We start from the raw sequence: 23,622 nt of genomic DNA on the forward strand, positions 1-23,622 counted from the left end.
GGTATAGGAAGCCTTGTGCCTCCTTGATGATCTGATGTTGCAGGGATTATAACTCACACAATTGACAAGCTTTTCTTTGGGATTCCAGGTTGTTTTCCTGGTGAATGTTGTTAAATAGACCAGTCTTTCTAAAGGAAGTTTGGGTGAATTTCCAGAATATCAATTCATTAATAATTAATTCCTCAATTTCGTTATTGATTCAGTCAAAAAAAAGATTTTATGAGCATCTATTAAGTATCAGACTCCAAATTAAGGTGTCTCCTCTGAACTCCAACTCCCTCATTAAGTTCTTCTTTATATTTATTTGCTTTGGTTTAATCCTGCTCTGATAGATCCCACAGCAATAAGACTGACAGTTTTGGTCTCAAACTTTCTGTTGATGAGAGGAAAAGAGGCTTCTACCTTTTATAGGTCATAATCTAACTTTTACCCTAGGCCCACTTCAATTGTGTTTCCTACTTGGTCAATTTGAAGGTCATTTGTTAGTTCATTTTCACAATGGAGAATAATATTTGGGATCATATATAGAAAATTTTCCTTTCTCCCTATCACCATCCTCACACACAGGATCTACAATAATTTTCCCCTATTATGAGCACAAATGTGTTATTATTATTAAAATAATATAGCTTACTACATCTGTAGCTTTCACCTTTATTAACTCACCATTCCTTTTTTCTTTAAATGTGCTTTTTAATCGTATCCTTCATTCCATCAAAATAAGTCTATCCTATAAAACATTCCTAAAATATTCTTGATTTTAAAAATTACTAATAATTCTAGATGCTATTTCCTCTATAGTCGGGATCATCCAAATTCCCCATGATTGTCTTTTTCCTTTTTTGTGTGTGTTTTGGATCAATTGAAAACCTTTCAAACAAAACAGCGCATGCACTAAAATATACGTATTATTGGATTTTTCCTTGATTCAGTTTTTCACTCATTCATTCAGTCATTCAGCACCTACTGGTACCCGACACTTGTGTAAGTACGTGTAAGTACGGGGAAGGAGGACGTAAACAAGATGCACAAGTTCCTTGACTTTTGGGAACTTATATTCTCACAGGGCAAAAGACATGTAATAACAAGTAAATGCATAAATGAACTAAGATGCTACTTATGGCCTATGGTGAGTGCCATGAAGGAAGTAAACAGGATAATGAGATTAGAAGGGAAAAAGAGAAGTTGGAAATTCAGACAGCTGTTGTCACAGAAGTCCATACTGAGGAAGTGATATTTGAGCTAAGACCTGAAAGATTAGGACGAGCCTTTGGCACAAAGAGCTGGAAAGAAGCACTTCAGGAAGGGGGATCTTTGAGGAGCAGAAAGGAAGTTGTGTGGCCAAAGCCCTGAAGTGAGTGAAGAAATCAGGAAGTAGAGGAAAAACATGTCTGGCCCCATGGCCGTGGAAGAATTTTGGAATATTAAGGTAAGAATTCACTATTTTTATATTGGTTGCCTAATGAAGTATTATGCAAATATATCTCTATATCTTATATACCTGGTCCAGTTTGAATAGTCCCACAGTTTAGCATTTAGCATCTAAGCTATTAGTTCTCAATCTCAGCATCAAACATTCAATGTTGGGGAATGTCACTTTAAAGCATCCTTGCACAAGCTCTGAGCAGCTAAGTTCCACCAAGCATGATACCCATTGCCCCCCCACCCTAATGCATGTAGGTCAAAATGCCTAGCCACTTTAATTAGAGCCCTGATGAGACTTCAAAATCTTTTTCTCCTCTCTGACAACATGAGAAGAAATTGAGTACCAGAATTCTATGAAGCTCTCATTTTTCTCTTAAATTCACCTTTCGGAGCTACTCCAAACTCTGGCGCACTTTCTAAGACCATGCCTAAAAAATTGTCATTTTTGAGAACATTCTGCAAAAAACGTGAAAAACAACTTGAATACAAGAATCACGTCTTTTGAAATGTTCCTGCTCTACTACTATAACCTATTATTTGCTGTTCTTCCAAGCATGATATAAGCAAACCACAACAAAAGCTTTTGTTAGGAGCCAATTTAATAGCTGAAAGGTTGGTCTTAAAACACACACATACATACATACACACACACACACATACACACACACAAATGGGGAATCAGCAAAGAACTTATATATTGCAACTGGCATAGGAATCACATGGAGCTGCAAATTTGGAGAGAGTAACATCAGGCACATCAACAAAGTTACATATTTACGGGGGGAAATGAGTCACAGAGGGAGTATAAGGGACTATTGACCCCATTTTACATGGGAATCTAGTAATCATTTGAAAAACATACATTTGAAAAACAAAGATTTTAAGAGCCAGCATCGTGTTCAACTATGCTTGTGGTACAGCCTAGAAATGAGAATTTTTTTTTAAAGTAAAATTCGTGAAAAGATGTTTTTAAATCACACTCACTACTCAAAGCTTCTATGAATATTCGATTCAGGCCCCAAACACTGCATGTCATAAGTGTTTCTCAGTTTAAACTCTGGCATGTCCTGGTGCCAAGCTGATTTTAACAACCTCTACCTTTCTAAGCAGCCCTTTCATGTAGAGTTACTTGAAAATGGCATCTCAGCCTCTTGTCACCTCATGTTCTCTTCCAGACCATTCACCCAGGTCAGTTTCCTGGCAGGTCCTCAACAAGCAGTTGGGGGTTCTTCTTACTGAGCTTGGGGTAATTATGCTCTGTAATTGTGGAGTCAGGGCCTGTCTCCCAGTCGAGATTAGAAATGCCAAGTCATTTCCTGTTTTCAAATCCAAAGGAAAGATACTGACGTCTGATACTGGTTTTCCCAGTTTCGATTATTGTGGGGCACCCTGGAGCCGCCTTTGAAGAAGCCTCTTTAGAATACCTGGGTCTCAAACATGGTGCTCTCTCCTGGGCCAACCCCAGAGTAAACAGAAAATGCTTCTCATTGGCTAACTCTTCAGGCTATTCCACTTAAATTCTGGCAACTTGGGTCATAAGTCTCATTTGGGGATGGGCTACCTATTGGGTGCTTTGCAGAAACAGGAGGGTGTCTGTGCAAAAGGCATTTGGCACATGTTAAAGGGTAAAAGCACCTTCTTTTTAATTGTACAGACCCTTGTATTTTACAGCACATTAAACTTTAAAAGGAAAGGTAGCAAAATTGAGCATCTGTTTTTTTCTCATATAAATTCAACTCCTAATAAATACTGAGCAGAGCTTCCTCATATCCAGTCGTGGGCAGATAAGCAGTTCCATACACACAGAGCTAATTGCAGTGTTCTCAAAACTTTGACTGTCTTTTTTATTTCTCAGCCAGTGAAACTAGCTTTTAGCAACTGGCTTTTGGAAAAGATGACCTCCCCCCCCCCAAAGAATCATAGCCAAAATAAGCAGGAGTAAGATGGAGAATACTACTAAAAATTATTCCTATTTATTCCATACTACAGTGCCTTCCATTTTAAAGAGTTGTCTGTACCTAAATTAGTCACACTAGTATGATTTTCATGCTGGAAATGAACCTGTGCTTGTCTCCTAATTTCCTGACTTTGGAGGAGTAAAATATGTGTTGCTGGTTATCAGATTTTAAAGTGTATTTCCTTTTCACATCCACTTATTTCTCCTGAAAGTGACACAAAATCTATAATGTGGTAGATAAGGTTACAACCTGCCTGTTACATTTTATAGTGACAGTTATATAACTTTTAAAAACTGAAATGTAAATGTGTCCCTGAGGTCGGCTTCCTATAGAAATGTGTTTAGGGTATAATTTTTTTTTTTCAGAGAAGAAAATTAGATAGATTTTAGAGATGGGCACATAGGCCTTAATGTGGACAGAACAGAGAGGGGCCAGGGAAGATGTTTTGTTTTTTTTTTTCTATCTCCTGAAGAAGTGCTCTGTGCCATCCAAGTGATGACCATGGAGAAAAATGTCAAGAGTCATTTGGTCCCTTCTCTGCTTCCTTCCTTGATTGGGAAAAAAAATCAGAATTTTAGATCCCATCAAGATTCTCCAGTACCTTTAAATCATGCAAATTGAATTGAACTATCCGTTTAGTCAATTACGTCATCAAGGAAATGATGGGAAGAGGAAGAAGGAAAACTGGAGATAAGGGAGACATAAAAGGAAAAGAAGAAGAAAAAGAAAAAAAACAAATGAGAAAAGGAGGAACACAAAAAGCAAAACAAAAGAAAAAGAGAAGGAAATTAAGAAAAGCTGTGTATTGTAGATTTCTTCTTTGCTTAAAACATCTAGCAAACTTATTACAAATCCTTGAACTATTTCAGATCATTAGGTTGATGAGTTTGTGTGCAATTCATTTATTTGCTATTGTGTAACTAAGTTAAAACAGTAGCCCAACTTCCACTTCTTCTTTGTCATTGGCTCTTATTCCTGGCCATATTTTACATGTCAACCTGCTCACCATATGTGTACATACTTATGCTTTCTTTGCCACTAATTGCTTCTTTTTTGACAATACCATCTATATGTGCATAGTATATGGCCGTTTTTATCACTCTAAGCCTATTAATGCCCAGACTTACGGTTCCCAGAGGAATTAAAATTAACCAGCTCTCTAAATATTGTTCATGAGTTGGAAAACTCCTGTATTTTAGAATCTCACTTCAGTTGTTTTTAATTGGTTTGCAATATTTCACCCTTCGGGGCTTGCCCTTAACTTTTCAAAGTATATATTAAAAAAAAATTTATGAGAGAGATATGAAAGGCAAAACTTAGAAAAAATAAACACTTCTTTTAGACAATAATAGTACTTATTCTATGATTTAAACCCATTTTTAAGCTTGGTAGTCTAAACTCTTATGGGCTTTCCACTAACTTCTATTATGATCAATGAGACTTTTACCTGTAAACAAGAGAGCTCACCTAATGACCTCTCTCTGTAGAAAGCAGAAAGTTCCACATATAAAAGGAGATTCTCTTTTGGTGAACTCCTTTTTTTGCAGCTGGAGATCCCTAACATACTGATGTATTTTTTGAGTTTGTCCTATAATATTGTTGTTTATTTCTAGAATATGGAAAGAGACATCTCTTAAATGTTTAGCTTTTAAAGAGTGGTCATTCTGTACGGTCCATAAAACAACTCATTGACAAAGACCCCTATACCCCAAAGAATCATTATTGCTAGTCACTCACACACACACACACATACACACACACACACACACACCTCCCAAGTATATTAATAGTGTTTACTAGTCCTCAAAAAATAAAAAGATTAATGAAATAAATAATTATGAAATGAGTAAAAATTTTGAGGAACAAAAAAAAATATATAAAAGGTTGGTTTTTTTTTGGTACTAGGGATTAAACCTAGTGGCCCTTAAACAGCCCATTTTTATTTATTTATTTTTATTTTGAAATAGGGTCTCTCATTAAGTTGCTTAGGGCCTTGCTAAGTTGCTGAGGCTGGCTTTGCAATGCTCCTATCTCAGCCTCCCGAATTGCTGGGATTATAGGTGTGTGCCACCATGCCTGGAAAAAGAATTTAAAATAGTATTTAACAATCCTCTAAAATAATGTGATAGATTCTCAGGAATTTAAAATAGTATTTAACAACCCTCTAAAATAATGTGATAGATTCTATGGATAAATGATTACATATCTAAATTAGAATTATAGACTGTCATGTTCCTGTTAAGACAGAGGAAAATTAATTTTCTTTCCATAAAGAACAAATTATAATAATAATATATGCCATATTAATAAAAAGAGACCACTAATGTCTTCCTTCTTCTAGGTCCCCCAAATGACAAGTAATAGTGGTTCTGCTCATAGGTCCTATAATTAATCCATTTTGCTTGAAAAAGAAATGCTAGCAATAAAGTTGAGTGTTAACTCAGGTAGAGTGCTTGCCTAGCATATTTGAGGCCTTTGAACCCATATCCAATCTTGAATAAAAGAAGAAAATAAAAAGTACTATCAAGAAAATTTGAACTAGCCCATGAAATTTGGGAATGATGCCTAAGTCATGATATTTCTAGAAACTTTTTCTTGCTAGTAAACTTTCTCTTTGAGTGTTGCAACAGAAGTAACCAAAAATGCCTTGGATTTCAACTTCTATTTATTAAAATAAGTGAGTAAATGAATAAATAAATGAATAATTGAAGAATAAAACCAAATGGGGGCATCAATGTATAGTCTCTATGAGAAGATATTCATCCTCATACTAATTTTCAAGTTTTTTAGTATCTCACAGGATCTCCCATGTATAAGGGTCCTGCATCTGACAAAAAGAAAAGAGCATTCCAAATTTCCCAGGTTCGGGTATTCTGTGTTTATCTCAAAGAGCCTAACTGATGATAACCAATGAATAAAAAAATCGTTTTACTTTATGTGATAGACACTTTCTCTGTAATAAATAACATGTTTATATAATAATAACAAGTGGCATGTTATTATTAATCATGAATCCCAAGGTTAAGAACCTTTGGCTTTGTGTGTATGACTATCCAGATACGTTAGTATGCTCAGACATTCAACAAACACAGCATTTTCTTTCATCTATGTGGAGTCTGTCACTTGACTTTTGACCTTTCATTTGGAACTGTCCTGTCATTTCTTTGGTTTTGCAAGTTTTAGCTTCTTACTTGACCTCTCAACTGTGACCTTTCACTTGACCTGTGATCTCATAAATTCTGAAATCTCATACATGTAATTGAGGAACAAATAAACAAAACATCTGGATGAAGCTCTTCCTGAATTAGGTTTGAGTAGATGAAACATAGAACCAAATGCTTCAAGACTTCAGTAAGTAACATAATATCCATGAGGATGACATGTTAATAGGGGAAAATAATTTTTTGTAGAATTGATTATGATACATCAAATTATCATTAAGAGTCAGGATTAGCCCCATGAGAACATTTCTCCAGACTGATCACATTAAAAATGTAAGAAGTTAAAAACAGAACATCTTTAAAATAACTAATACTGAATTTTTCACTTTACCATCAAGCTAAGATTCAGAGCTTTTGCCTAAATAGGTACTAATGGATTTGAACTACATAAAGATTGTGAGACTCACTGTAGTGTGAACTATAAAAGTAGGTATTTTAAGTGATCACTTTATCAATCATTTTCCCCTCTGTGTTGGGGATTGAATCCAGGACCTTGTGGCATGCTAGGGAAGAACTCTACCATTGGGTTATGCCCCAGCCCCAGATCACTCTTGATTCCTCACTCTCCCTAACACTGTTGCATTAACTTCCTAGCACTTGCCTTATGAAGTAATCTTTCTCTATTGACACACCATCTGTCTCTCCTCACTAGAATGTAAGCTTCCCGAGGGCAGGAATCTGTCTCTTGAGTCCCTATCATCAAAAAGTACACCCATTTGGCACCTATTGGTTGTTAAATAAACATGCTATTTTAGTGAACAAAACAATGTCCATTATAAATTAAAAGTGCTCTCTCCAAGCATCGGTGCACACATTGACCACCCAAGCAAAAATCTAGAGTAACTATAATCAGCTAACTTTAAAGTTCTAATTATAGCTCACCATATTTTTAAAGATTTATGTCTCTTAAAATTCATCCCAAAGTTTTCTATATTGGCACTTAACTTCATCTGTGTTACTCTTTACCATTAAGATCTTTTTCTCCAGCAAGAATGAAGATTTCCTCAAAAATTTCTTGTTAATAAATGTCAGTAATTATCTTCAAATGTCAGCTTGAGCATGAACTTGAGATTTAAGTAAAATCTCTTGCTAATTAGAATATAGTCATTAAATGTCTAGATTTATGTGTTAGGAAACTAGTTTATATCCACAGAGATAGGAACAAAGTTAGTGAAACATGAGGGAGCATTAGAATCTTCTGCTACCTAAAATGACCACAATGATTTTACACTTGGTCATATCCAAGCTAAGATTACTATATACTTCAAATTAAAGTAAGAAAAAATCAAATAGGAACCATACAACAAACAAACAAATCCTTAAATATAACACTGAACAAAATAATGACTAAATAAAACAATTTGGAGGAAAACTATTCCAACAGTTACCTAAAATATACCCCGGATCTGTTATAAAAGTTTGCATAAGTCATAAAGCTGACCCAGAAAAAATTATCAGAGTAGAAAATCAGCTTTTTCTTAAATAAGATCTTCTACAAAATTTCCTTCAGCAAAGGAAATTTCAGTTTGATTATGAAAGAATACAAGTAAAAATAAAAGGTAAGTTTTCATTTCAAAATGGTGGTAGGACAACATCTAAGAATATTTCCATCCACGATTCAGTCATTCAACAAAAGTTTATAAAATTACATATACTAAAACTTAATATTATTGATTCTATAATATTTTAATACCAACAAATACCAAGAATGTCTCATACTAATTTAAATCTTACTTGAATATGTTATATCTTTACCATAATAGCTATAGAATAAAGATCTATAATAATAGATTAGTATTATATAGTTTTTTAAATGTGATTTTTGCCTTTATGGGTTCCAAAATACTGAAAGTGGTGTCACACATGGATTGCTATAAAAGCAAAATTTAAACTAATCACAAAACCAGCATTTTCTAACTTCCTCATTCTAAGTTGAGTAAATGGTTCAAAGTTTGGCTAAAGTTGAGGTTCTTTTCTTGTTTAATCCAAAGCAGTTCATTTTTCCTTAAAGGTAATCAAAATAGTCAGACATGGTACAAATCATTTTGTTGGAGCAGAATTATGTCTGTGGTTTATTTAAATAATGTAATACCAATAAGGGGAACTTTAAAGAATATTAGAGTATTTGAAATATATGGGGAAATAAAAATGGCAACACAAAAATATAAAAGAAAATTAAGTACAGGAATTATTTTGTAGATATCACTGATATATTGGACATGCTAACAATATAGCATACAAAGAATAAAAGCTAAGTAATAACTTTCAAGAAGGAATAGCTTGAAAAGTTCACATCGAGGGGAACCTATTAACTATTTAGGAATATGTATTAAAATATATAGTATTCAAGACTTTAATAAGAACTTCTGGAATTTCAGATAAAATAATATGGGAACTTAAAGAGATGTCCAGGGCTTTGGGTGTCCTCATGAATAAATGAGCAAAGTTACTATTTCTGAATCATATCTCACATTAATCTATTAATGTAATCCAAGAAGTTGCATTTTGTTCCAAATAAGAATGGAAGCACCAGTTACATTCTAAAAATTTCAAGGAAATTAGTAACAGAAACTGTAAAAAGCAATATGGAAATTTTGAGGAGAACTAGGACAGAGTACTTAAATCTATTGTGTTGATATAACAAAGCCCAGACTTAAAAATAAAAGCAAGGTTTTCTGGCTTTGCTTATGCTTTAGGTAGAAGATTTTACTACAAGAATTCAACTGCTGAAGTTCATTTCCTGTCTTTAATTCTAAACGAGCAATTTGCTGATAATTTCCTGTCTACATTTTCATAAAGTAGAAAGAACACAACTGGTTAAGCTTAATGTTTCAATAACCAAATAAACTTCAGCAAGCATAGTTTAGGAAATTAGACAACTATCTAGAAACTGGTTTTATGATTCTAAAATGTCTAAATACTGTTTATCTCCCCTAAAGGTTTGAAAATATTCTGAAGGCCTCTGTGATTGCTTCCTTGACCTCCAAACAAATAGAGCAACATTGCTTTGCCTCAGTGGGCCCAGACCAATTAAAGTCAAAAGGGTATGAATCCCCTGAACTCTGAGCTATTCCTGCTTAGATGAGGAAGAAATGACCTCCAGCTCTGTTTCAGTCTTACCCCACATCTTTATGCCTGAATTGGAAATTTGCTTAACTCAAACTTTGTATAGAGTATGTCTTTGGATGCGTGATTATCAGCATTTGGGCTTAAATTAAAATAAGGCATCACTAAAAGAAACCTATCTGAAATCTAAATTAAGTTGTCAATTAAAGATGAAGAATGGCTTGTTATTATTGCCCCAAAACGAGACACCCTCTTTCTCCTGTTGAGATGGCAAACATCTTCCATCCGAAATCCATTATAACATCTGCAGAAGTGGAGCTTAGGAAGTGTATACTGTTTCCAAGGCTCAGAAGAGGGCACGATCCACAAAACCATGAAATGTGAGGACAATTAAAAAAAAAAAAAGAACTTCAACAAATGCCAGTTTGTACCACTATCCCCTTCCAGATGCCAGACAGGGGTAGAAGAGGAGTCAAATACTAATTGCAAAGGGAGATTTTATTAGACAGATTTAAGTGGAACAGATGAGTCCAAATCCCCCTTTTTATTATCTACTGTACACTTAGCTAATGCTTTCTCCTGTGAGAAAGGCTTAAACAGTAAGCACAAATAGCACAATGAAATTGTAATACTCTCCCGTGTGGACCTGGATTATTTCAGCCACCAGCAATGTGAGTAGCTGCAGGTGTTGCACTAAATAAAGTAATATAAAGTGTCTAAATTGCAACAGTGGAAGTACTGTTTCAAGACCCTTGTCTGCTTTTTATTAATAGTCAGATTCCTTCCTATCAGCAACCACGACTACCTTTACCCTATTATTCAGTAACAATATTTTGATAGGCAAAGATCTATTAAAAATCACTGTTGATATTTTGTGACCATAGTCATTTTGGAGTTGAATAAGCATTCAATCTTCTCACAGAAGGGGAGAACGTAAACTTGTGATTCAGGAAAAGAGGAAACCAGGGGTTACAAAGGTGGAGAGGCCAAATAGAATGAAACAGACCCCCTCCATCAAGGAAAAACCTTGGCAGCATAACTAGAAACAGACCAACCCTAAATCTTAGGGTTCATGGGCTCTTAGTAACATAATTAACTGAAATAAAACTAATATTCCCGTGTTAAGTTTCACCTTAACATACATCAGCAGTTATAGGTAACAAGACCAGGTATAAAGAATTAAAATCAGAAAGTGCTCATTTTGTTTGCAGAATGTATCTTTTAAAGGAAGAGGAAACATTCCTTAACACACTAATGAAACTTCTAAAATGGGAAATTATCTATACAAAGAGAACTGTCAGTTTACTCTTACTATCAAGCATTGCTTTGGGAGAAGATGTATAGATCACTTATTTGAAATTTCTTACAAAAATAGAGAACTCCAGATCTCTGAAGCATTTGTTCTTTAAAAAATGGAACCACTAATACCCAGGGAAAAAAAATGTTGAACAGGAAATGTTTGACCAATGTTGCATCACAAGATATCAAAAGAATTTCACTTTGGCTCCTTCAGTGAATCAAGTCAGGACATTCTTGATTTTTTTTTTTTTTTTTTATCTCTCAGCTTCTACAAAACGAGTTCAAAAAAAAAAATTTAAAAAGTGATCCTAAAAATTTTCTAAAAGTTTCCAATGCACGAAATAAAGCAAAAAAATCTTCTCCTAGAATGAAATGTAAAAAGTATTAGTGCTGAGAGAGCAGATAAACATTAGTGATCTGTGAATAGCGTGCAGGAAATTCCATTTATCTGATGAGCTGTTGGCTAACTGAGCAGTGTTTCATATGTCACCAGCTAACTAAAGCTCCCATTGTGTTTACAGATTTCTTCTCGAGGCATTTTTAATGCTGTTTTGCACGTTGGGAGAGAGAGTTTATTTAGAAACAAATGGGAGACCAAGAGAGGAGTCTTCTTCTTTCTTTCTTTCTTTTCTTTTTTTAATTGATGTCCATTTACACCTCAGCCCAGTTAACTCCACAAATTCCTGACTCCCGAGGAGGAGTCTTGTCACAGGGCTGCCTGCCTGCGGCCATCAGCCATGGTTTCTTTTTGAACAAGCTTTTCTTTTAACACTTAAAACCAGGGATGATTTAACAGAGAGTGTCTCAAGTCTGTGAGCTACAGCCCCCTTAGACTGTACCCAAACAAAGCTACTAATGTGTGGTCAGTTTCTTGGCAACTCCACTCTCGGCTGATAACGCTCCTGCTTGCAATTCTCCAAGGAGCCGGCTGCTGGAAGACTGCTCCGAGCCTCATCCCCTTGGTGCTCCTGATGCGGGCGATCCTCCGACTGCACGGCGCCAACCACAACATGCTACCCACCGTGAGAGAGCAGGACGCGGGCTGCTCTAGTCAGGACTTATCGTCTATCATACTGATTGACGAAACCAAGAGTGAGCAGAAAAAATAAACACGAACAGAGGCTGCAGTGTATGGGCCAGTCTGCTGGGAGTTTTAGTATTTGGCCTTGGTGATCCTACTCTCATGGTAGGTTATCTTTTCCTCGTGCTATCATTTATCATAACTTTGAGGGCCAGGGAGAGAAACAAACCTACAATTTTTTTTTCTATTGGTTACATTCATTAGACTGCTTTCTTTCTTTCTTTCTTCCCTCCCACCCCCTTTTCCTTAGCACTCTTTCCTTTGCCCCCACCCCACCCCACCGCACCCCATAATAATCCCATCTCTTCAAATAGTATTCCCTAAAGAATGGTGAAATGAAATCTAAATACAGTCCTTCCCCCTTTTTACTCCTGTTCCACATAGATCATTGCAAGTAATTAACCTTTGTTATTCCATCAAATCTAGAATGCAAAACCTACATGTTAATTTGCTTAAGTCAGACCCAATAATAAATCTGCTTCTGTAGCAGCTAAACTCAATGAAGATCCTGGATGTTGTTCAGTTATTTGGATAGCTAGCATCTTCTTCTTAAATAATGGCACTTGACTTTTTCAGGCACAAACCATGTTTTGTATTGGACTTGACAGCCACTATAAAGTACTCCCCCAAGTGTCAGTAACAAAGATGATTTGTATGTGGCTTGCAGTCTTCCAGTGTCCTAATAGCTTTCTCATTCCAACCCAGAAACATGGAACACAGGGCTGCTGGTTAAAGCTGATACAAGCATTTCTTCTCTCAGCAGGCTATTCTTGCATAACCATTTATTTTGCAGAGTTTTAAAGTGCCTGAAGGATTTAATTATGTACATAGACAACCCCTATAAACTCTATTCTAGGGTTTTTATTGACTTTTGTACTGGGCAGCTCTTAGGCATTTCAATTAAGTGTTTTTATAAGAAAAACTTACAATATTGTAAAAAAAAAAACTTTTTTCTTTATAGATACTTCCAAACAGGTTTCTTCCCCTCACCTGACTGAATAAACTATTCAATTGACAAAACAAAGCAAAACAAAAATACAGGTTAATTCAAGGTTTAGTTTTTCCAGTTTGGGAAAATAGAGGGTTGAAAAACCACACAGGTTTGTGAAAATAGACCTGTCGATATCAGGGAAATGACATAGACAGAGGGAGGAGGTCAAGATGACTTTGAAATACACTCTGAAATGTCACAAGGCTACCTGTTACTCAGGAGTTTCCTTAAACTCATGAGGGTAAAAACCTAAATGCAAAATTTTACATGTTCCACTTAACAAGTGCAGAATAATAAATTACCAAATTCATTTGGAGCACCCGCCTGACAGACCTAACCCTCAAAAGTCTCCAGGAGACCCCAAAGCCGCCTTTGTCTGCCTTCTTCAATTGCAGGGCTCAAGTATTTACAAGGCTTCTGCAAACCTGCCTTCATTATGATGTGGGATATTTCAAGCCCAGCAGGTGGCCAACAGGAGACCAGACCTGCCAGTGAAATATGTAATACTTTTTCATATACTTTAACCAGAAATGTGCCCCTCCACAACTCTCCTAACTGTTCTAATTTCCCTTTCTCCTCTTAATCTCCTCAGCAAGTCATGAGCATGCATTAAAATCTACCTAAAACATTTCACCCACAGGCAATGTAATTCTGAAACAAGCAACCAACATTTCACAGCTCTGGAGTAATAGATTAATTTGAACCTAATGTTGCCGTCGTTTACTGCTCCAAATGTTCTGGTGTAGACATAGCCCTGAGGCATGGTGCTGTGGCATGCACAACTTTGGGAGCCGGAGCTACAGTTGGCTTAACATCTGTGCATCAGATTTGCCATGTGCCTCATTATCCTGCACCCCACTGTGCCTACCTGTCCCCCTCAGCTTCTCAGCCACAGGCGATCTAATTTTTTTCCCCTCCAACTAAGAATCTTTGTTCTCCTTCTCACTTACTAAATTTTTGCAAGACCTCTGCACCCAAGCCGTGGGGATTCGGTCCATGTGAACAGCTCAGGCCCTTTTAGATTCTTAATTCTCCATTAGGAAGAGGAAAATTACAGCATTGAGTTTCTGACATGCCACTGCATAAATTGTGCCATTTGCAGAACCTACTAGAGTCTGTGACTAAACTCATAGGCGTGTAATAAAGCATGGTGTTGTTGGTTTTGACTTTAACAAGTTTGGTTGGCTTCAATTATCTGTAAGCAAATAAAGAGTAACTTCCAACTCCAGATGGAAGAAGAACCAAAAAACCAAATCCAGTCACAGAAAAATAAGACTGTCACATCAAAACTTAAAACTAATATATGTGTAATATGAATTGTAAGGCATTCTGCTGTCATATATAACAAAGTAGAATAAAAAAAATCTAAGCATCTTAATCTATTTAAGGAGTTAGCATTTCAAAGCTCATTGCCACAAACAGTTGATACATATAACAACCCTATCCCCTCACAAAAATAAAAAATAGAAAAAACAAGGCTTTAAAATATATCTAGCAACCAGGCCAAACAGCTGCTTGAATTTTAATCCTGCTTAAACAATAAAAGAATCATAGGACTCCTTTATTGGTTTTCCATTGGAAGTGTTTTGGGTACCTATTTAACAAGAGACAGAATAAAGACTTAGTCCCACCAAAATTATTTAAAATATTCAAAACTCAAATAATACTTATCATCACAAAATTTTGGCATTAATAATAATAGCATCAATAATAAAATATTGATGTGATTAATGAAAAGCACAGAATAGCCATACTAGTGTTAAATGTAGAAATGCCACTGTCCTTGCCACAAGATAGGAAGAAAATTTCAAACCAGAGGACTGAGCTTCAAAAAGGCCAAAGTTATGAATGAAGAAGATTTAAAACAGTATCTACATATTTGTCAAGCTGGATTTAGATAGTAGCATTTAACCAAGGTGACTTAGTGTTCTTTAATTATTTACTAACATCATAAGGAATATTTTACTCTAGGCATTAGAAAATGAGTTTTAAATGATTGTTTTCCTAGAACTAATAAATTTTTAAAAATTAATCAGATTCAAACAATTCATACAAACCATTATCCATAGTTTTAATCCTTAGAGAATAAAATTGAGGCCCTGAGAGAGAATTTTTCTAATGCCCTCCCCATGTAAAAATATGCGCTGCTCCAGAAATTGTATTGGATTTCCACACTTGCCCACATAATCCTCAACATCTACACAGTACAGAGTGTTGAGTCTTGCACATTTCATTATATGCTTGAATTCATTTACCCTATATGGAATTTGTTACCTTTACAGTAAAAAAGTCGCTATTCATTATTGAGAGTGGACAGATGGAACATGTTCAACTTAAGACATCAATAAGAAGAGAGGGAAAAACTTATAATCCATGTGGCACAGCCTCCTCCATCTGGTAGTTCCCCGCTTGTCTGCCAAGACTTTTTTTTCCAAATAAAAGAGAACATTTCTCTTTGGAGTAAGTGGAACATTCTCAGATATTGACCCTGATTCTGATTTATACATAATAAGCAAGCATGCTATTAAAATATGATATGTTCCAAAAGTAATGTGTATCATTAGGGGAAGGTTTTGAGCCTAATTGGAAAAAAAAAAGTTAATTAGAACTATTTTTCTAAAAGCATTATCAGATAAACAAATTAGTTTTTTCTATGATAGATCATGAAGGCAATTGAACAAGTTATTTCACCCTTTTAAAGAACATATTGAAAGCTACATAAATACAAAATTGGACCAGGAAAGTGGCTGGCAATCTGAGACAGGAGGACTACATTTGTACATCCTTCCCAAGCCCTGGATCCCATACATGATGCCTGATGTCTAAGGGAAGAAGCTCAGTCCACACTTACATCCCAAACCACAGCTGTCGGGATCAATTTGCTAAAATCCAGCACACAAGACTATCACTCTTTGGCATGAGTTAAATCCTATCATATCTCCAAAAGTTAATCAAACAATTTCATTTAATAAATCAAGGCAAAGTATATGGACCTCTCATGTATTTCTTCAACCCTCACATTTGCTCCTTATTTCTGTTGTTCTTTGAATAAGCCATCATGTCTTTGCATGATAGAAAATGAACAGGTTCTTTGATTGTTAATGTGCCAACTCCAGGATGTACAAATAATATTGGGGAGTCCATGTCCATTTCTCTGACAATGCTCTACTGATTAAAGAGATCCTTGTAGGGGGAAAAAAGAGCTGACCATATACCTACTTTATTTATTTGGGAATTGACAGATACTTTAATGTAATATAAAATATTTTAAGTTTATTTCTTTAAATGATTTCTAAAAATTTCAGCAATGTAGGCAATAAGCACTCTCACTAGTTTTGATATTGAGAAATTTTTAAAATTAAGACTTCTCTGACCTACATTTAAGTTGAATCTTTGAACACTAAAATTGGGTCTTTACAAAAAGTGCTTTTCTCCAAATTACTTTGTTAAATTCAGTTAAACTGGAATTTAGGGGTCAGAAGCTTGTTGACTTCCACCCAGTTGCATCACTAGCTAGCTGCTCAATTTCTTCATCTCTATAATGAGAATTATTATAATGCCTACTTTGTGGACCCTTGTGAAGATTAAATGAGATGATATGTATAAGCGCTTATGATAATACTAAGACTGTGTAAAAGTAACATATCAGCTACTATTTTAATATTATGTGTGCATTTTGGATTTTTAAAAAAATATTTATTCTTTAGTTATAGATGGACACAATATCTTCATTTTATTTTTATGTGGTGCTGAGGATCAAACCCAGTGCCTCATGCATGGTAGGCAACTGCTCTACCCTTGAGCCATAACCCCAGCCCACATTTTGGATTTTTAACAAAATTTAAACTATATATAACATCACTAGAATTGCATTGGGTATTATCTGGGGAAATCACTCTAAATCCATTAATCTGATTCTAAGGAGGTAATTATAATCTGTAGCCTGAATTCAGACCCTCTGATGAAAACATAGAAATTTGGCAATTTGGTGGTTCTCAACGACCTTTCTAACTACTTCTTTGGGTCCTTGCCCAGCAAAACCTATTTCAGTTATTTGCATAAATGCGTAATCATCAAATCAAATAAAAATCTGTTAAATCTACCCCTCTTTTTGTATTGCACAAATTCTTAATTTAACTTTCTACACATAGCACAAGATGTTCATGGACGCATTTCTAGACATTATTCTGCAAATACCCTTTTGTCTCCTGTCCGTTTGACATTTCTCCATTCATCTCCCTTTTCAGAAGTTATAAGCTAAATTATGTCCTTCCAAAATTGACACTTTAATGCCCTAATGCCCAACCACAGAATATGAATGTATTTGGAGATAAGAATTTTTAAAAGTGGTTAGTTAAAATGATGCCATTAGGATAGGCCAAAACCCAATCTGACTAGTGTCCTTATAAGAAGAGGTATTTGGGACACACACAGACACCATGGGCATGCATGCATAGGGGAATGACAACATGAGAGGGCACAAAAGAGAGGGGAGTGATCATCCAGCCAAGGAGAGAGGCTTTAGGAGCTACAAAGCCTACCAACACCTTGATCTTGAACTTCTTTTCACTGCTGAATCCATCTAGTCTGGTACTTTGTTAGGAGAGCACTAGTAAACTAACAGAGTACATTCAATTTTCCATTCACTGACTCATTTGTAAGCGGGGCTCCAGGCTTCCCCTCTCTCCCAAATGCCCTATCTTCCAGCATATTCTACAATGCATCTTACTTATTTAAAGGTCTGAGAGCCCAGGAATCTGAGATTTCTTAGGCTAGGAATGAATCCATGTCCCTTTGTTTACCTAGCATGGACCATGTACTTGGCAGAGTTCCTGGATTAGTGAATGAATGAATGGATGGATGGATGAAAAACACCTAACTGGCTACCACATCAAAATAAGGAATAAGAACTACTTATAAAAATTGGAAAGACACTACTATAACACAAACCCATTTCTGACTGCATCCAAATCATCCCTGTACCCAATATCTAGTGGCACTACCTAGTGTCACTGCAAAGGAAAGGACACAAAACTGTAAAATAACACACAGTTCTATGATTTCTGGACTATTATGAACAGTTCAATCAATAAAACCTACAAATATTGTTTGCCTAAGATTTGAAAATCTTCCTTGGCTCCCTGTACAATGCAGAGGTACAGCTACTCTAATTCAGACCAATCTGTGCCCTTTCCACTTTGAGGACTAGAACAGCATTTCTGAGAACAGAAAGTCGAGCCTATTATGGCAACCAGCTTTTTAAAACCTTGGTTCTTAAAAACCTGCTTTTAAATGAAGTTATGTGGTAATAAAATGTGATACAGTCTGGATTGTATTGATATGGAATTATGGAATTGATGCTATATACTAACATTTTGGTACAATGACTTAGAACATACTTTAAAGCCCCAAAAGAGCCCTCGCACAGCATACCAGCATTATGGGCACTTTAGTTAGATCACTCATTCATGGTACAAAAAGCCAGAAGGTGGCTCTCTGGAATTCCTGGTAATGAAAGGACAAAGAATTAAGGTGAACCAACTAATTTAAATTTCACACTCTCCCTTCCAATAATTGAAGGGAACTGAGGTTGCAAATCCTGTTTCAGAATTTACTTTCAAAATTCAAGAAAACACTGTGAGCAGACATCTAATTTTTAATGGTACTTAGGTTCTGCATATGATTAAGCACAAACTTGCAAAGAATTACTCACAACACCAATGCCATGGAGCTATTCTCAAACTTGCTGGAGCCAGGAGTATTTGGAAGGGAAATGGGGGCAGGCGACCTGAAGCCCACTCCCTTGGGTCAGTGCATGCTAGGAGGGGAAATGAGCTACAGAGCAGACAATTTTCAGCATCAGTGGTTTTACTTTCTTTACCAGGCCTCACAAAAACACACTGACAAAACAAAGGACACAAAATTAATGACCCATGCATTCTGTCAATTGACTCTTAGTAGCAGTGGCCAGTTCACCTTAATTTTTTTGTTCACATTGAACATGTAGCCCAAGGCATTGGTTAAGGTTCACTTAAGAATTCTTCAAAGGCATCACTTGGTTTTCATTAATTTGTTAACTGTAACTTCTCCTTTCTGCTAAGGAACCCACATACCAAGTAAAGACCTTTATGCAAAATGAAAAAACAAAAGACACATGTTTGACCAACCAGCTGGTTTTTTTCCCCTTCCTTTGCCCTAGAGTAATCACTTCCCATTCATGAATATTAGAGTAAATTACACCCATCAGATTTTTATAGCACTTAAATTATAGTTAAACCCTCTTGTTGTTCTCAGAAATCCAAGTGTCAACTCTCAGCTATTGCAGAGGAATAAGTTACACTGTAGCCTGTTATTTCTGTGAGTAATTATTTCCTAATTATTCCTGTGGTCTTTAACCATGATTTTTGATGAAATTCAATTTGATTATGCATGAAACATGGCCAGCTAAATAAAATTTATGGATTGATGAGGAATATGAATTCAAAAGAGCTAAAAATGCAACTTTGTATTTACATGTCTATATAGAGATCATGCTGCCCTTAAAATGCAGGTTGTTTGCACTGAAAATATCTTTCACTTACTGGACCACAATGGACATTTTGATAATAGAATGATTTTTTTTTTCATTTGCTCAATAATCACAAAGAAGTTCATCTCTATAAATATCCCTTTGGAAAAAATTTTAAAATGTAAAACACTTTTCCAAAAACATATCTAATGAATACTAAGACATCAATGGCAGGGCCTGAATTTTCTTTTATCCAATTCAGATCCAGAATATGGAATGAGAAAACAGTTGATTTTGAGCCTCAAAGGAAGTTAGTAGTTTTTTAACATTTCTATTCATAAAAATGTGGTATCAAGACAGTTTAAAGTGTGAAAGAGCCTACCATAGGGACATTTGGTAGTTTTTAGCAAAGGAAATGGATTCCATGAAGCAAATGCGCCATTCCTTTCTACAAACTTCTCAAACAGTTATAAAATATGATAGTGATGCTTGGTTGGTATAACTTTACGTTAGTTGGATCTGTCAGCATTTCCATTACGAACCCTTGATTTTCAAGGTTTTATAATTCAGCTGTGAAAAGTTGCTCTAGAAAGAAAGTTGGCAAGACAGTCTCAGCCAGGGAGTTTATCAAATTGAACAAATCTTTGTTTAGCTATCTCTCAGTTCTGTGAGCCAAGGTCTACTCCCAGTTAGACATGCCAAACTTCCAATGACTTCAGTGCCAGGGAGAGGTTTTTTCCTCTCTCTCTTTAAATTCACTTCACAAGAGCTTCTCTCATTCTTGTTTCAGAAGCCGCCAGGACCCAGCTCATATCCTGTGTAACCCAGTGGGAGAAGAGCCACATCATATGTAACCCTGTAGGACACATGAATGGAGTCCTGGCCAAGTGTCTCCAGCATGAAATGTGGATAGTACTACAGAGAGACTTGGAGCTTTTGAATATGTATATAATTAAAATGTAGACACATCATACCTCTGCTTGCACAGAGAAGTGGTGCTCATTTATTTAGAGCTTTGTCAACTGTGGGAGCGCACATGTACTTCAGGGGAGTTCTAATTAAGGAGAATACCAATGTACTGCTGCATTATCTTTGAAGAGTGAGAGAGGGAAAAGGGCAAGCTAAACTGTGTACATTATTTATTCTAGACCTCCTATACAGCTTTTAGACATATATTTATTTTACTGAAGTTGAGGTGTTAAGAATGTATATAAGCCTGTTCTTGATCAGAGTAGGAAAAAGGTAGTTTTTATCAAATGTAAAATTATGCTATTTATCAAATACAAGATGTTTAGAAGAGATAGTCCCAGACAAGATGGTATAATAGTTCATTCTAAAAGACTGTCTATTAAAATATTTATTAAAACATTTATCTATTCATGTAACAGCTTTCATTTGAGGTTATTTGCTTAGACATACTAGCCTGGATATATTTCACAAGTAAAAACACAAATCAGACAGAAATTCTTCACAAAATAAGGTGGTTTTTTGTTTGTTTGTTTGTTTTGTTTTGTTTTTGTTTTTTTGGTGGTGGGGATTCAACCCAGGGCATTTTACAGCTGAGCCACATCCCCAGCCCTATTTTGTGATTTATTTAGATATAGGATCTCACTGAGTTGCTTAGCACCTCACTTTTGCTGAGGCTGGCTTTGAACTCATGATCTTCCTCCTCAACCTCCCAAGCTGCTGAGATTATAAGTATGCACCATGGCACCCAGCACAAAATGAGTTATAATTGTCAGAGGAGATAGTAGGTATGAACGTAAGATAAATCATAATAGGAGATGGAAATGCAAGGTATCAGAAGGGAAAAACAGAAAGGATGTTCTGGTAGGTTAGAAAATGGAGGTGTATAATATGCCAAGGTACATAATTAACATAACAAATTTCTACTGTTACACAGTAAGATATTTAAATATAGTAGTATTCAAATTTTCAATCTTATATTAAAAATATACCATTTATAAAAATAATTTGTAATTTTATAAACATTTCATTTACACATTTAAATATAACATCCATTGAATTAATATGATTAAGTCTTGGGTCAGTTTATTCATTTGTGAAATTCTACACTTGGAAATTCTATCACAACAAACTGCTAAAGTATGGAACTATAAGCAAACTCATCAATCTAACTGGCTTAGAGTCCCCAGAAGATGCCACAGGGAAAATGCAGGTGTCTTCAGCACTCTTAGAAAGGTAAGGCCTCATCAACAAGCTTTTGTAGACTGCAGGCTAGCAGATGGTTAAAGCCAGGTATGGTTTGGGTTTGTACAATGTCTTAATCTATTCTCAAACTTTGGATTTGGCAAAACCAAAACCACATTTTGCCAAGTACATTCTCCCTTAATTTTTAAGTCCATGTGCATTTTCAGTGAAATTTAATCCATATGTTTCTTGTTCTTTTACACTTAACTCATCAAATATTTTTCTGTAAGAGCCATTTGACATTCAAAAGCCTTGTGAGTCTTTTTTTAAAACTCGAGGTTTTTAGCTCTTTTTAAAACTAGAGGTTCTTAGCCGCTCCCCCTTCAACAGGAAGTTGAATTCTGCCAAGCACAAACGAACGTGAACCCAAACATAATATGTTAATCCAACGCCAAAAGGTTTGAATTTGGTTGAAAATTGTAACTGCATAGAAGTGTGCACTATTTTTTTAAGTGATTTTTTGAATGTATCTGGATGGAGACTTGGATGATGACTGACAAAAATTAAATCTACTATAATGAACTTTACTAATGTTGACCAAAGCGAAAAGCAAGAAACACCTCTTCAGCATGGAACAAAAGGAATTCTCAGCAAGTTCTTCTGCAAAATAAGTCACTGTTGCTTATTTTTATTCCTTGAATTATTAGACTTCATTTAAAAAAAATTATTTGGAACATCTACCCAGAGAAAATACATTGATTTCCAGTAACGTTACATATTTTTGTGGTAGGATGACAGGACTTATGTATTGCAGATTTTATTCAGAAATTTTAATTATTTATGAGATATATCAATATATACTTCATGTTATTTTCTGAATTTATGTATTTACAGAACCCTTTTTTCTCACAAAAAAAAAGAAAAGCAAAAAATAATTTCTATATTGGGTTAATACAATTTAATGCCAACATGTAAAGTCAACACAAACATATTTAGAAAAGAAACCCTAATAAAAGAGTAATCAAATGACTTACCCTAATCACTTTTATATTTTTTTAGCCCAACTACATTCAACACAGCGAGGTTTGAGGTCGGTATTCATTTCATCCTCACTGAATTAGGATTAAATTGAATGGAATCCAATAGTACAAACGATGAGTTGTATTGTGACAATCCAAAAACTAATGACACAATAATTTCTATAAAATGTTTAAGAATTTCTCGTAGCCTTGCATAGTGGTATGCACCTGTAATCTCAGTGCTCTCAAGACTGAGGCAGGAGAATCACTTGAGCCCAGGGTTTTCAGACCAGCCTGGGCAACATAGTGTGATTCTCATCTCAAAAAAAATAATATCTTTTCAAAATTTGTGTTAGTTATTTCTCACAACAATTGTGTGATGCCATTTTTTTTTTATTAATTGAAATTTTCTCTTCTAAGTCCCCATGGCCTTAAGGGCAAGAATCTGTCAGAGATAATCTTTTGAAGCAAGGGAAAATATTAGAGTTAACATCTGTAATCATCCAAAAGTTATTCTTGGAAAGCAAAATAGAGATCTATGGTGTAAGGAGTCATTTTAGCACATCGAATACTTGAATGCACACATAAATAGATATCAATGGATTTGCTCCCTAAAGCAGGAAACTGACTTTTAGTTTTTGCTTAGCTTCATCATCTGAGATTCTCAAGCCAAGAGATTTTCTAAGGGTCTCTTCTACTTGATTCAGTAGACAGACATTCATTCATTCAACAGATGCTACAGAGCATCTTCATGACAAAAGTTATTGCCATCATGAAGTTTAAATTCTACTGATTCCACAATGGAATGGAGCCAGACCAGTTTCCAAAATATTCCAAAGGATCCCAAGTCTACCATAGGAAAGGATGCATGAGCACTGAAATCTATTTGACATCCCTAATAAT

The 23,622-nt window shown here is 35.4% G+C and overlaps 1 protein-coding gene and 1 long non-coding RNA gene across 11 annotated transcripts in view; one reads left to right on the forward strand and one right to left on the reverse strand.

Annotated features, from left to right (window-relative positions):
• Mecom (MDS1 and EVI1 complex locus) overlaps nucleotides 1-23,622 on the reverse strand; it is a 546,152-nt gene that overhangs the window by 136,529 nt on the left and 386,001 nt on the right. The gene's annotated exons all lie outside the window — the stretch shown is intronic.
• LOC124078190 (uncharacterized) lies at nucleotides 11,467-20,934 on the forward strand. The gene is made up of 2 exons (XR_006846834.2): nucleotides 11,467-12,155; nucleotides 20,340-20,934. It is a non-coding gene; the product is annotated as an uncharacterized LOC124078190 (long non-coding RNA).

This window comes from Marmota monax, unplaced genomic scaffold (assembly GCF_021218885.2).
Source record: "Marmota monax isolate L192 unplaced genomic scaffold, Marmota_monax_Labrador192_F-V1.1 WCK01_AAM20220418_F8-fsc00110, whole genome shotgun sequence".
NCBI classification, from domain to species: domain Eukaryota; kingdom Metazoa; phylum Chordata; class Mammalia; order Rodentia; family Sciuridae; genus Marmota; species Marmota monax.